This window comes from Aulonocara sp. 'chitande type north' Nkhata Bay, linkage group LG3 (assembly GCF_057382095.1).
Source record: "Aulonocara sp. 'chitande type north' Nkhata Bay isolate Kocher_YH1m ecotype deep benthic linkage group LG3, A_spYH_male_GT1.1, whole genome shotgun sequence".
Taxonomy (NCBI): domain Eukaryota; kingdom Metazoa; phylum Chordata; class Actinopteri; order Cichliformes; family Cichlidae; genus Aulonocara; species Aulonocara sp. 'chitande type north' Nkhata Bay.
Genome location: NC_141346.1, coordinates 9,368,299 through 9,382,042, shown reverse-complemented (window position 1 = coordinate 9,382,042; position 13,744 = coordinate 9,368,299).

The following is a 13,744-nucleotide window of genomic DNA, read 5'->3' as shown; positions in this document are numbered from 1 at the left end:
CCAGGGAGGCTGAGGAGTGTGATTCCCCCTGTAGTTGGAACACACCCTCCGGTCCCCCTTCTTAAAGATGGGGACCACCACCCCGGTCTGCCAGTCCACAGGTACTGCCCCTGATCTCCACGCAACATTGCAAAGGCGTGTCAACCAGGACAGCCCTACAACGTCCAGAGCCATCAGGAACTCGGGGCGGACCTCGTCAACACCAGGGGCTCTGCCACCAAGGAGTTGTTTAACTGCCTCAGTGACCTCGCCCCCGGAAATTGGCGGGTCATTCCCCTCATCTCCAGACTCTGCTTCCTCCTCGGAAGACGTGTCAGTGGGATTAAGGAGGTCCTCGAAGTATTCCTTCCACCGCCTGACAATTTTCTCAGTCGACGTCAACAGCGCTCCACCAGCACTATACACAGTGCAGGTAGAGCACCGCTTTCCCCTCCTGAGACGCCTGACGGTTTGCCAGAATCTCTTCGAGGCAGTCCGAAAGTCTTTTTCCATGGCCTCTCCGAACTCCTCCCACACCCGAGTTTTTGCTTCAGCCACTGCCCGAGCCGCATTCCGCTTGGCCTGTCGATACCTGTCAGCTGCCTCCGGAGTCCCACAGGCTAACCAAGCCAGATAGGACTCCTTCTTCAGCCTGGTGGCTCCCTTCACCTCTGGTGTCCACCATTTGGTTCGGGGATTACCACCATGGCAGGCACCAACCACCCTGCGGCTGCAGCTCAATGCAGCAGCTTCGGCAATGGAGACGCTGAACATGGTCCATTCGGACTCAATGTCCCCAGTCTCCCTCGGAATGCTGTTGAAGCTCTGCCGGAGGTGTGCGTTGAAGATCTCACGGACTGGGGCCTCTGCTAGACGTTCCCAGCGCACCCTCACTACGCGTTTAGGTGTACCAGGTCTGTCCAGTGTCCTCCCCCGCCACCTGATCCAACTCACCACCAGGTGGTGATCAGTTGACAGCTCAGCCCCTCTCTTTACCCGAGTGTCCAGAACATATGGTCGCAGGTCTGGTGATACGATTACAAAATCGATCATCGACCTACGGCCTAGAGCGTCCTGGTGCCACGTGCACTTATGGACACTCTTATGTTCGAACAGGGTGTTCGTTATGGACAAACTGTGATTAGCACAGAAGTCCAATAACAAAGCACCGCTCGGGTTCAGATCAGGGAGGCCGTTCCTCCCAATCACGCCCCTCCAGGTCTCGCTGTCGTTACCCACGTGAGCATTGAAGTCTCCCAGCAGGACAACAGAGTCTCCAGGTGGAGCACCTTCCAGCACCCCCCCAGGGACTCTAAGAAGGCTGGGTACTCTGAACTGCCACTCGGCGCATAAGCGCAGATGACAGTCAGGACCCGTTCCCCGACCCTAAGGCGCAGGGAACAAACCCTCTCGTCCACCGGGAAAAACCCCAACGTACCGGCAGCAAGCCGAGGGGATATTAGAATACCCACCCCAGCCCGCCGCCTCTCACCAGGGGCAACTCCAGACTGAGACAGAGTCCAGCCCCTCTCCAGGAGACTGGTTCCAGAGCCCAAGCCATGCGTAGAGGTGAGCCCAACTATATCTAGCCGGTACCTCTCAACCTCACGCACTAACTCAGGCTCCTTCCATACCAGAGAGGTGACATTCCATGTCCCTATTGCCAGTCTTGGCAGCCGGGGGTGAGTCCGCCAGGGCCTCCGCTCCTGGCCGCCACCCGACACACAATGCACCCGACCCCTATGGCGCCTCCTGCGGGTGGTGGGCCTGCGGGAGGATGGGCCCATGTCTCCTCTTCGGGCCGTGCCCGGCCCGGCCCCATGGACTAAGGCCCGGCCACCAGGCGCTCGCCCTCGAGCACCCTCCCCGGGCCTGGCTCCAGGGCGGGGCCCCGGTAACCCTAACCCGGGCAGGGTAAACTGTTCCCTCGATGTCCTTTTCATAAGGGTCTTCTGAATCGCTTTTTGTCTGGTCCCTCACCCAGGACCAATTTGCCATGGGAGACCCTACCAGGGGGCAAAAGCCCCCAGACAACATAGCCCCCGGGATCCCTGGGACACACAAACCCCTCCACCACGATAAGATAGCGATTCAAGGAGGAGTGTTTTGTAATATGTCAGGGTTATTCCAGATAGGTGTACGTTTGCATGGGATTAATGAAGACTCCGTTATTTTTAGAAACTCCCACCATGCTGTCAGAGAAAAGCTGATGTTGATACTTTTAAAGCATTCATGTCTTTTGATGTTTGAGCTAATAAATGGTAGGTCTGAAATCTCTAGATCCTTGCATAGTGCCTGTTCAACATCTAGCCAGGGCTCAACTAAGAAGGTATGTTTTAACCATTCTAAGATGAACTGAAGCCTGTTGGCTAAGAAGTATTGGTGAAAATTAGGCAGATCTAATCCTCCTCTATCCTTGGTTCTTTGTAGCGTTTTTAAGCTGATACGCGGGGGTTTATCTTTCCAAAGGAATTTGGAAATATATGAATCCAGAGATCTGAACCAATCTTGTGATGGTTTGTTAGGGATCATCAAAAATAAGTAATTTATTTTTGGCAAGATCATCATTTTTATAGTGGCGACCCTTCCCATGAGTGATATGGGTAAAGATTTCCATCTAGTCAGATCGCCTTCTACTTTCTTTAGAAGTGGGATGTGGTTTAATTTTGTTAAGTCTGAAAGCTTAGGAGAGACATTAATACCTAAATATTTAATATTTCCGGATTGCAGTGGGGCAGAGGAAGAATTATGGAAGGAGCAGTTAATGGGGAGAACTGTAGATTTTGGCCAGTTAATTGAATAATCTGAAACTCTTGAAAACCAGTTTATTAAAGTAATTACCTCAGAGAGGTTGGTTTGTGTGTTTTGCAGAAAAAGCAACACATCATCCGCATAGAGACTGATTTTATGTTCTATGTTCTTACATTTTATGCCCTTAATTGTTGTAGCCTGTCTAAATGCTGCTGCTAGAGGTTCGATAAAAATTGCAAAAAGTGAAGGGGAGAGTGGGCATCCCTGTCTGGTGCCCCTCAGGAGACAGAAGCTGGAGGATGTCTGGTCATTTGTTCTGATACGAGCTGTTGGGGAATTGTATAATATTCTTATCCAGTTTATGAAAGAGTTTCCAAAACCAAATTTGTGTAAAGTTGCGAATAAAAATTTCCAGTTAACTCTGTCAAATGCTTTTTCTGCATCTAGAGATATTATTATGGTTTCGATGTTTTTATCGTATGAGTAGTCTATTAAATTAAGTAATCTACGAGTGTTTGTTGAGGAGTGCCGACCTTTTATGAAACCAGTTTGGTCAGGATGAATTAAGAGGGGGGTCATTTTCTCTAATCTCTTTGAAAGAGCTTTGCAGATTATTTTAAGGTCTACATTTAAAAGAGAAATTGGACGATAGCTTGAGGGAAATAAAGGGTCTTTGGCTGGTTTTAGCAGGAGACTAATGTTGGCAGAATTCATATTTGGTGGTAGTCTGCCATTTTCCTCGATTTCCTGCAACATGCCGTGGAATACTGGTGCCAAAATTGTCCAGAATTCTTTGTAGAATTCTGCATGGAAGCCGTCTAGACCTGGAGCCTTATTATTGGGCATACTTATCAGGGCGTCCTGGAGTTCACTTGGCGTCAGTGGCGAATCCAGTTCCATTGCTTGACTGTCTAGTAATTTTGGAAGAGTTACGTTGTCAAGAAACAGATCAATTTCATTTTTAGATGGGTTTATTTGTGGTGAGTATAAAGTTTCATAGAAATCCCTAAAAATGTTGTTTATTCTTCCAGGATCATATGTTGTGTTCCCTGATAAATCTTTAGCAGCACATATAGTTGGTTTTTCTTTATTTATTTTTAGCTGGTTAGCTAGAAATCGACCTGATTTGTTACTGTGTTCAAAATTCTGCAAGCGTAGTCTTTGTATAAGGAATTGTGTTTTTTTATTAATAATTTCATTTAATTCTAGTTTTGTTTTGCATATTTTGTTCAATGTTTCCTGATCTTGGTTGCACGCGTAGGCTTCTTCTAGTGATTTGATGTTTTTTTCTAATTCCTGAATATTTTTGTTTTCTTCTTTCTTTTTGTGTGATGAGAAAGAAATTATTTTACCTCTCGTCACAGCTTTCCCTGCTTCCCATAGAACAGAAGCAGATATTCCGGGAGTGTCATTAAAGTCTAAATATGAAGTCCATTCCTTTTTAAAATATTTAATAAAGTCTTCATCTTTAAGTAGTGATATATTAAATCTCCAGTTTTTTCTTGGCGTAGTGTTATTCTTGTGCATTAGTGTTAAAGATACAGGAGCATGATCGCTGACAGCTATAGGATGAATCTCAGTGTCTGAAATGTCACACAGCAGTTAGCTGCTGACCAAAAAATAATCCAGACGAGAGTAGGAGTGATGAACATGCGAGAAAAAAGTATATTCCTTACTGGTGGGGTGAAGAGAGCGCCATGCATCGCAAAGACCAAAGTCGCTCATATACTGTTTGATTATATTTGTGGACTGCCAATTGCGCTGAGTTCCTGTTGTGTTGAGCCTATCCATGTCTTCATTTAGTCCAAGGTTGAGGTCACCGCCAAGAATGAGTGTGCAATCAAGGTGTTCAGAGAGTGCACTAAAAAATCCGTGGAAGAATGAGGGTTCATCAACATTTGGACCGTATATACTTACAATACATAGTTTTTTGTTCAATATTGATAGTTTAATAATTAGAAATCTACCCTCTGGATCTATAACTGTATCAAGTACTGTAAAATTAACATTTTTATGTATTAAAATTGCTACTCCCCGTTGTCTAGAATTATAACAGGCTGCAAACACGTTAGGAAACTCAGGTGTTTTAAGTTCGTTTAAACCTGTGACAGGTTTGTGAGTTTCTTGTAATAAAACAACATCTGCCTGTAGTTTTTTAAGCTGGTTAAATATCTTTAACCTCTTTCCTCTGGTGCCAGCTCCATTTACATTCCATGTGACAAACCTCAGCATGCCCATAATTGTGTGTGTATGTCTAATGATGTACGCTGTGTGTTTCGTTTAGACAGGTGGAGAGAATGTGGAAACATCCCTTGTTTGTAAATAGAAAGAGAAAAAGAAGTGTGGTGAGAGGCTCCATAAGTCTGACTATGTGTGTGAATATTCACTAATATGAACAAGCGTGGCTTGCTTATGTGTCCTGCAAGTCTGTGCGTGCTGTGAGGCTGTTGTGAATGTGCTGCCGTTGAGCTGATGTGTTTGCGTGATCGTGGTGTGAAAATATGGAGAAATAGAGGGTGTTGTTTGTAGGTGAGTGGGGAAGTAGGTGACCACAGCAGTGAAAGACAAGAGAAAGAAAGAAACCACATGAACTGTGAGCAACAACAACAAAAAAGAAACAAAACGGAAACATTCCAATTAAAGCAATGACGGAGGGTGACGGTGTTATATCTGCTATGACATCATATTGATATTACTAGGTTAAACCCATGTTAAAAGAGAAAGTGTAAATGAATAAGAAAAGAGTGTAGCGGGTTCTTATCTGGAGTGCAGTCAATATAACCACGGTGTGGTGCCGGGGTCGCGGTAGAGCTGTCCGTCCACGTAGAGCCGGTCCACGGCGATGACAGCACGGGAGCCTTTCTGGATGAAGCTACGTCGAACTGGGAACAGGACCTTGCGTCGTTCCAGGATCTCTTTGGGGAACTGGTCGTTCACGCTGAAGTCCGTTCCTTTCAGCTCTCTGCCGCGACTCTTCACCTGTTCCTTCTGTTTGAATTGACCGAATTTGGCCACAATAGGCCGTGGTCTCCCGGTCCGCGACCGCGCGCCCCCCAAGCGATGTACTCTATCGAAGTTGATGTTCTTTACGGTGTCCTCCGGCAGCTTCAGGTGGATTTTAATGAAGCTTTTCACCGTTGCCTCTGCGTCCTCTCCGGCAGTTTCTGGAATACCAGAAAACACAAGATTATCTCTCATGCTACGGGCTTGTAGATCGATAACGGACTCTTTTATTTTTTTATTTTCAATGTTTAGCTGGGTCACGTTATCGGTGAGAGATTTGACCGACTCCCGTAGCGTGGCATTTTCAGCGGCAAGCGTTTCCACCTGCTGCTGGCTGAATTCCAGGGATTCTCTCAGAGATTTAAATTCCCGGTGTAAAATCTCCACCAGGGACAGCCTCGCATCGAAACTGGACAATCGCTTGTCGATTGACTCCAGGATGTCTGCGATGTCTTTGCCGGCAGGCGATGTTGTACCGGGGGAGTCTGCCAGGCGACATCTCTTCGATGACGGCGTCTCAATTTTGGCCGGGGAAGATGCACTCTGGGCCTTCTTCATTACTAAATCTTGAAAACAGCGGTCGATGTAATCTTGGAGAGCGTCTAAACTCTCCCCGTTGTCCTCCAGGGTGTTAGAGATGATAAAACAGATGTTGTTAGTTATATGACAATTGATTAGTATATTTGGTAATACTGAAGCTTGAAAAACCTTTGTTAAACTCTATGCTACCATTTGCTTTTTCTCCGCCAAAATCTCCGGCGTCTGACGTCACCTACAACATGGGTCGCTTACCTTGTCCGTCACTCTGAATCCGAATGAATGAATGAATGAATCCGACGGAGTTACGGCCTGGTCCGGCACGGTGGGGGTCAGCCATGTCTCCGTGAAGCACAGAATGTTGCAGTCCCTCATGTCACGTTGGAAGGTGACCCTTGCTCTTAGGTCATCGAGCTTGTTCTTCATGGATTGTACATTGGCCAGTAGGATACTGGGCAGTGGTACGCGATGCGCCTGCTGTCTCAGTCTGTTCCTAATACCAGTGCGTTTTCCCCGGCGCTTCTTTGTTCTGCGCCTCGGATGAGCGGCCCGTCCTTTGTTGTTCTCCGCGCCACGTAGAATCTCTGGCGGCCAGGAAGGGTCAGGTTTAAAAGTGTCCAAGATTAGATGTGCAACCTTGGCACCGATGTTTACAAGTGATCCGCTGTCGTATAGTATAAGACTAGACGATTTTGGGATGTAAACCAGGGCAAAAAATAGGTAAAAAACAAGAAAAGTGGATAGTCGGAGCGGAGCGGTCAGGAAGGCGTCTGGACGTGGCCGCGCCATCTTACATCTTACTTTGGAAATAAAATATAATAAATAATAAAAACAAAGGTCGATCAAATGGACCAATACGGCAATGCCACGATGATCCATTTGGCAAAGTAAATCCATTGGGTATCCTTGTTGGTCTTCAGACAACAATTCTGATGGCTAAAGAACCAAATGGGACAGGGAAAAAATAAATAAATAAAAATAAATAAATAAATAAACTGCATTTCAAAATCTATTTCCCTTTTCTGTTTGCTCAGGGATTAACTTCTGGATTAGTTGCTGGATTAGGCTTTCTCTCCTGCATGAAGTCCAGGTGCTGGTTTTCTAGTGTGTGCATCTGATGGCCCAAAGCTGACTCTGAGCTGTAACACCATCCATGGCTGCAGTATGGAACAGATGTGGGTGTGTCCTCATCTCCCAGAGGAGTCCAAATCGTCATCAAACAGCCCTACAGACACAAAAACGTGAAAATATAAACAACCAGACTATCAGCAGTGATTTAGGTACTTTAAGACCTCTGTAAAAATCATTTACAGTATATATCACAGAATTTAAGGCCTTTATAATCACAGAGCATACAGAGAAAAGTACTGAACTGAATCATTTTCAGCTTTTGTTTTTCATGATGTATATTGTATTAATAATTAAATTTCATTATCTGTGTCTTTACCACACATTTGCCACACAGGTTTAGATACTGTAGGTTCAGTGAATGCTTAAATTGCACTGATTAGAATATACTGGACATTCAAAGCTAAGATTCAGCGCACTGTGTTAGAGGCTGGGATTTGATGAATCATCATATATACAACCTTTGATCATCATTTATGTCCAGTTGAGAATGAATCTGTGCGCTCACATAATAAATGAACTGAAATAAGTAGTGTGATCTCCTGTCTTGATATAAGGAATGAGAGAACTGACAGCTATTATTTTAATCAGCCTGTCTCAGTTGTTTTAACTCTAAGTATCATAAAGTAATGTGGTAACATCTGGACTGACAAGTTTACAGTCAGCATTTATCATCGCTAGTTTAAAGGCTGTAGGTTGCAGCCATTGTTCTAACACTATAAATGTAACAGGCCTCAGTGCTGGTTCTAACAGTCTGAGCTGCTTCCAGCTTTATTTGTGAAGAGCACAGCAGCTTATAAAACACGTAGCCAGCTCGTACAGCTGCGACATAAAACTTTCACAAGGTAAGATGACCTTAAAATAACTAGCGTTAGCCATGTTAGCACGTTACCTTCAACAGGTGGTCAGACTGCGAAAACAGGCATTCAATCAGAGGCTGGGCTCTCCGTTTCGCTGCAGGGTCCCTTCATTCCTCACATATCCATGTCAGGCCGAGTGTAAATCCCGAGGCTGAACAGCCTTTGTACAAGCACACACGCTTCATAGCAGGGCGAAGCTATGAGCTAGAAAAATCCAAGCAGACAGCCTGTGTCTGTCCAACCAATCAGAGAGCTCCTTACATCACCCGGTTTGGCTAATTTGAATAGCCGCACGATTTTTAAAATGAAGTTGTTAATTGAATCAGAATCAGAATACTTTATTGATCCCTGGGGGAATTTTTTTTTGTTGTTACAGTGCTCCATTATAAACCAACATAAACCAACATTAAGACAAGACAGACAATACGCTAACTAAGAATAGTACAATATATACCTACACACACACATATATATATCCATCCATCCATTCGCTTCCGCTTATCCTTTTCAGGGTCGCGGGGGGCGCTGGAGCCTATCCCAGCTGTCATAGGGCGAGAGGCAGGGTACACCCTGGACAGGTCGCCAGTCTGTCGCAGGGCCAACACACAGGGACAAACAACCATTTGCACTCACATTCATTCGCACATTCACACCTAGTGACAATTTGGATTATCCAATTAACCTATCCCCACAAGCTGCATGTCTTTGGACCAACTCCAACCAATTCCAACACCAGGCCGGGGTCTTTCTGTGTGGAGTTTGCATGTTCTCCCCATGTTTGCGTGGGTTCTCTCCGGGTACTCCGGCTTCCTCCCACCGTCCAAAGACATATATATATATATATATATAAGTCACTCATTAATAAATAGTTGGAAAAGAAACATGTAGTTGTAGCAGTAACCAGTGTGTTAAGTGGATTGACTATGTGGACGTTAGCATATGCTACTTCCGGTGCGGAAAAACTCCTGTGGGGAGTATTGTTTCCGGTGTCCTTTTCACGCCGAAAAATGATCTATGAACTACACTCAACAAAAATATAAACGCAACACCTTTCTTACTGCTCCCATTCCCCATGGGATGGACGTAGAGACCTAAAATTCATTCCAGATACACAATATAACCATCCCTCCCAAACAGTGGTCACAAATCTGTCCAAATGTGTGGTAGTGGGCACATCTGCTATATTGAGATAATCCATCCCACCTCACAGGTGTGCCACATCAGGATGCTGATCTGACATCATGAGTAGTGCACAGGTGTACCTCAGACTGCCCACAACAAAAGGCCACCCTGGAATGTGCAGTTTTGTCTCACAGCAAAATGCCACAGATGCCACAAGCAATGAGGGAGCGTGCAATTGGCATGCTGACAGCAGGAATGTCAACCAGATCTGTCGCCCGTGCATTGAATGTTCATTTCTCAACCATAAGCCGTCTCCACAGGCGTTTCAGAGAATATGGCAGCACATCCAACCGGCCTCACAACCGCAGACCTCGTGTAACCACACCAGCCCAGGACCTCCACATCCAGCAGGTTCACCTCCAAGATCGTCTGAGACCAGCCACCCAGACAGCTGCTGGAACAATTGGTTTGCACAACCAAACAATTTCTGCACAAACTGTCAGAAACCGTCTCAGGGACGCTCAACTGCATGCCCGTCGTCCTCATCGGGGTCTTGACCTGACTCCAGCTCGTCGCCGTAACAGACTTGTGTGGGCAAATGCTCACATTCGATGGCGTCTGGCACGTTGGAGAGGTGTGCGCTTCACGGATGAATCATGGTTCACATTGTTCAGGGCAGATGGCAGCTGAGAATGTCCCAGTTCTTGCATGGCCAGCATACTCACCGGACATGTCACCCATTGAGCATGTTCGGGATGTGCTTGACCGGCGTATACGACAGCGTGTACCAGTTCCCACGAATATCCAACAACCTCGCACAGCCATTGAAGTGGAGTGGACCAACATTCCACAGGCCAGAATTGACAATCTGATAGACTCCATGCGACGATGTGTTGCACTGCATGAGGCAAATGGTGGTCACACCAGATACTGACCGGTTCTGGGTCCCCAGACCCCCAATAGCGCAAAAATCCAAACATACCAACTCCATAGGTTCTGATGCTCTCAAGTGGGGCTCGAGCAGAGGGTTCTGGTGTTTTGGCCAGGATGCATCTTTGACAGCATTTGACATACTCTTTTATATCAGACTCCATCTTCGGACAAAAGAACCGTTGTCTTGCCAGATATAAAGTCTTCGCTTGCCCCTGATGTCCTGCAATATCATGGACACCATTCAATGCCTTTGCTCTGAGACTGTCAGGCAAAACAAACTGATGTCTCCTTTGTTTACTCAGGGGGTCCTTTGTGATCCGATAGAGAACTCCATTTTGGATCCTAAGCCTTTCCCACTGTTTAAATAACACCATGGCTTTCACATCAAATCCTGCTCTTTCACGCCTGGAAGGTTGCCTTCTCCTTGTGACAAATGGTAAGATCTTTGAAATACTGGGATCAAGTTCCTGGCTATGCTGGAGCTCCTCTAGTGTGGACACAGGAAATGACTCCTGTCCTGGTAACACTAGGTCCTGAACAGACTGGAACAGTTCCACAGCCCTTGTTTCAGCAGCCAGATCCCACTCACTGTGAAAATCCAGGATTGCCTTAACATCCATAGCATCACACCCAGGCTGAGACGAGGGCGGCCGCAGTCCTGTGGTGTGGAAAGGTGGTGTGGAAAGGTGGTGTGTCCACGCGTTGACCTTGGACCTTCAACCGGAATGCATTTTGTATTCCCTCAGAACTGACACTCTCAGATTCAGCAAGGAGGTGACTGTACTGCTCTGTGATCAGCCTATGGCTGACTGTTGTTGCAAAGGGGTCTCTGCTGAGGGCATCAGCTACGACGTTTTTGGTGCCAGGTATGTGCTTCAGATCAAATGTGTAAGGAGCAAGCTTGGACACCCAACGCTGCTCACAAGCATCAAGCTTTGGTTTTGTCATGATGTAGGTGAGAGGGTTGTTATCTGTCCACACTGTAAAGGGATGACCTCTTAGCCAGTGACTGAACTTCTCACACACACTCCATTTCAATGCCAAAAACTCTAGCCTGTGGGCTGGGTACTTTTTTCTGTCAATTGCTCAGGGTCTTACTTGCAAAAGCAATTGGACGAACTTTCTGCTGTCCAGCTGGTATTTGTGACAATACAGCACCGAGCCCATCTAATGAAGCATCAATGGACAATATCAAAGGCAAAGAAAAGTCTGGATGTGTAAGGACTACACAATTCAACAGCTTCTCTTTCAGATTAGACAGAGCTGCGTCACATTCATCTGTCCAGTCAGAGGGCTTCAGCTTTCTGTATACACCAGCATTGGTGCCTGTTTTAACTCTCCCTCTCCTCTTTTGTCCAGCAGTGAGGGCAAACAAAGGCTTGGCCATAGAGGAGCAGCTAGGGATGAAATGCTGATAGTAGAATATCATCCCCAGGAATGACTTAATCCTCTTAACTGACGGGGTGCAGCCATCATCCTCCATCAATTCAGCCTTTGTCATCTTTGCTATGACCTCAACCTTTGCTGGGTCCACAGCCACTCCATTGCCATCTATAATGTGGCCTAAAAACTTGACTGATGACCTCATTAAGTGGCATTTCTTAGGACTTAGTTTGAGGTTATGGATGCGCAAGCGCTGAAACACAGTCTCTAGCCGCTCCAAGGCCTCCTCTTCTGTCCGAGCAAATACAAGCAGATCGTCGAGATAGCACAGCAGACTACTGAAGTTCAGATCCCCAAAAATACTGAGCATCATTCGCATGAATGAGGCGGGGCTGTTACAGAGTCCTTGGGGCATTCTGTTGTACTCGAACAATCCCATTGGGGTTGTAAATGCTGTGTATTTCTTGTCTTCCTCTGCCATAGGGATGTTATAAAATCCCGAGGTCAGAACCATGGTGCTGAAGTAGGTATTTCCACCCAATGCAGCAAGGCAGTCAGATTGGTGTGGCAGTGGGTGTGCATCTTTTTTTTTTTTTTTTTTTTTTTTTTTTTTTCTTCTAAATGACATCAGAAACAGCAGTATGCGACATTACGTGATGGCAGAGCTTCAGTTCATCCTTTGTCATTTTTTTTTTTTTTAATAAATAGGACAGGGGGAATGAATGAGAGAAAGAGGGGGAGAGAAAGAAAGAAAACCAAAGGGGAGAAGAGACGGTGAGAAGGGGGGGGGGGAAGAGAGAGAAAAAAAAAAGAACTCCTGGGTCACCTGTATGGAGAAAAAAAAACAAACAAAAAAAAAAAACAAACAGAGGAGACAGCAAACAACAAAGAGCAACATAATAATAGAGAAAACAAAGCACCATCACAATAAACTAGCTAGTCATAGATATCAATATTTACTAAATAATAAACGATATTGTGCAGCACGCAAGATAGACAGCGCACAGTGTGCTTTGAGGCAGCAGCCAAGAAAGCTTTAGTCCGCGTCTGTGAATACCCATGTGTGCATACCTGTGTGGATCAGCATGCCTGCATTCCAAAGGTTTCTCCATGTAATGATCTGCTAGGGAGTGTGGGGGGGCCACAGCCCCGTCCTCCAGGGTGTGAAGCGGGTATGGAGGAGATCAAAACTCCAGACATCCAGAGGCCCCCAGAACACAAGAGACCATGGAAGACCAACAGAGGGGCAGCCGCGCCACTGTTCCAGTAAGAGCTGAGGAGAGTCCCAGATGAGGGCTCGCCCAGCAGCCGCGGAGCAGAAGTCAGGGGGAGTTGCAGTGACGCGCCCGTGAGCTCCGCCGGCCCCCAGCTGTGCCTGAGTGACCGAGCCCCAGGCCGAGAGGCCGGGGGCACCCCACCTCCAAAGGGGCCCGAGCGAGCCCCAGGCCCCAGGCCCCGACAAGCGGCCGCCAAGGAGTGAGCCGGTGTGTACCCGGACGCCCACCCCCAGACACAAAGAACCACCAACACACCGACACCTGAGGGAGTCCGCCACCGGCAGGGGAAGTGGTGGTGGGTGGAGATAGGCCTCCAAACCTTGGAGGGCCTGAGGTGTCCCCAGAGAGGTGGCGTCTGATACCCAACCTGACATATAGACACAGACATACAGGCACACACAGACACAAACATCCATTCCCACCCTCATGCTCTCATATGCACTCACTCCACACTCAACCAACGTGGAGACAGACATAAAGAGACGCTGTACACACAATCACACTCCCCAAGCGTACTCTACAAACCGGGTCTAGGTACCCTTGCCCCTGGAGGGGGGAATTGCACCCAGACCCAGGTGGTGTTACCCTTTTCCCTGCGGTGGGGAGAGGCAGACCACCCCGACTCCGCAGTAGCAGGGAGGCCCCACACCCCAGACCGCAGTCGGACGGCCAACTCCTCCTACTAGCCCTCCCGCTCCAGCAGGCCGCAGAGAATGGGGGTGGGAGAAGACTCCAAACCTCCCTCCACCCGCTCATTGTAGTGTTGATGCA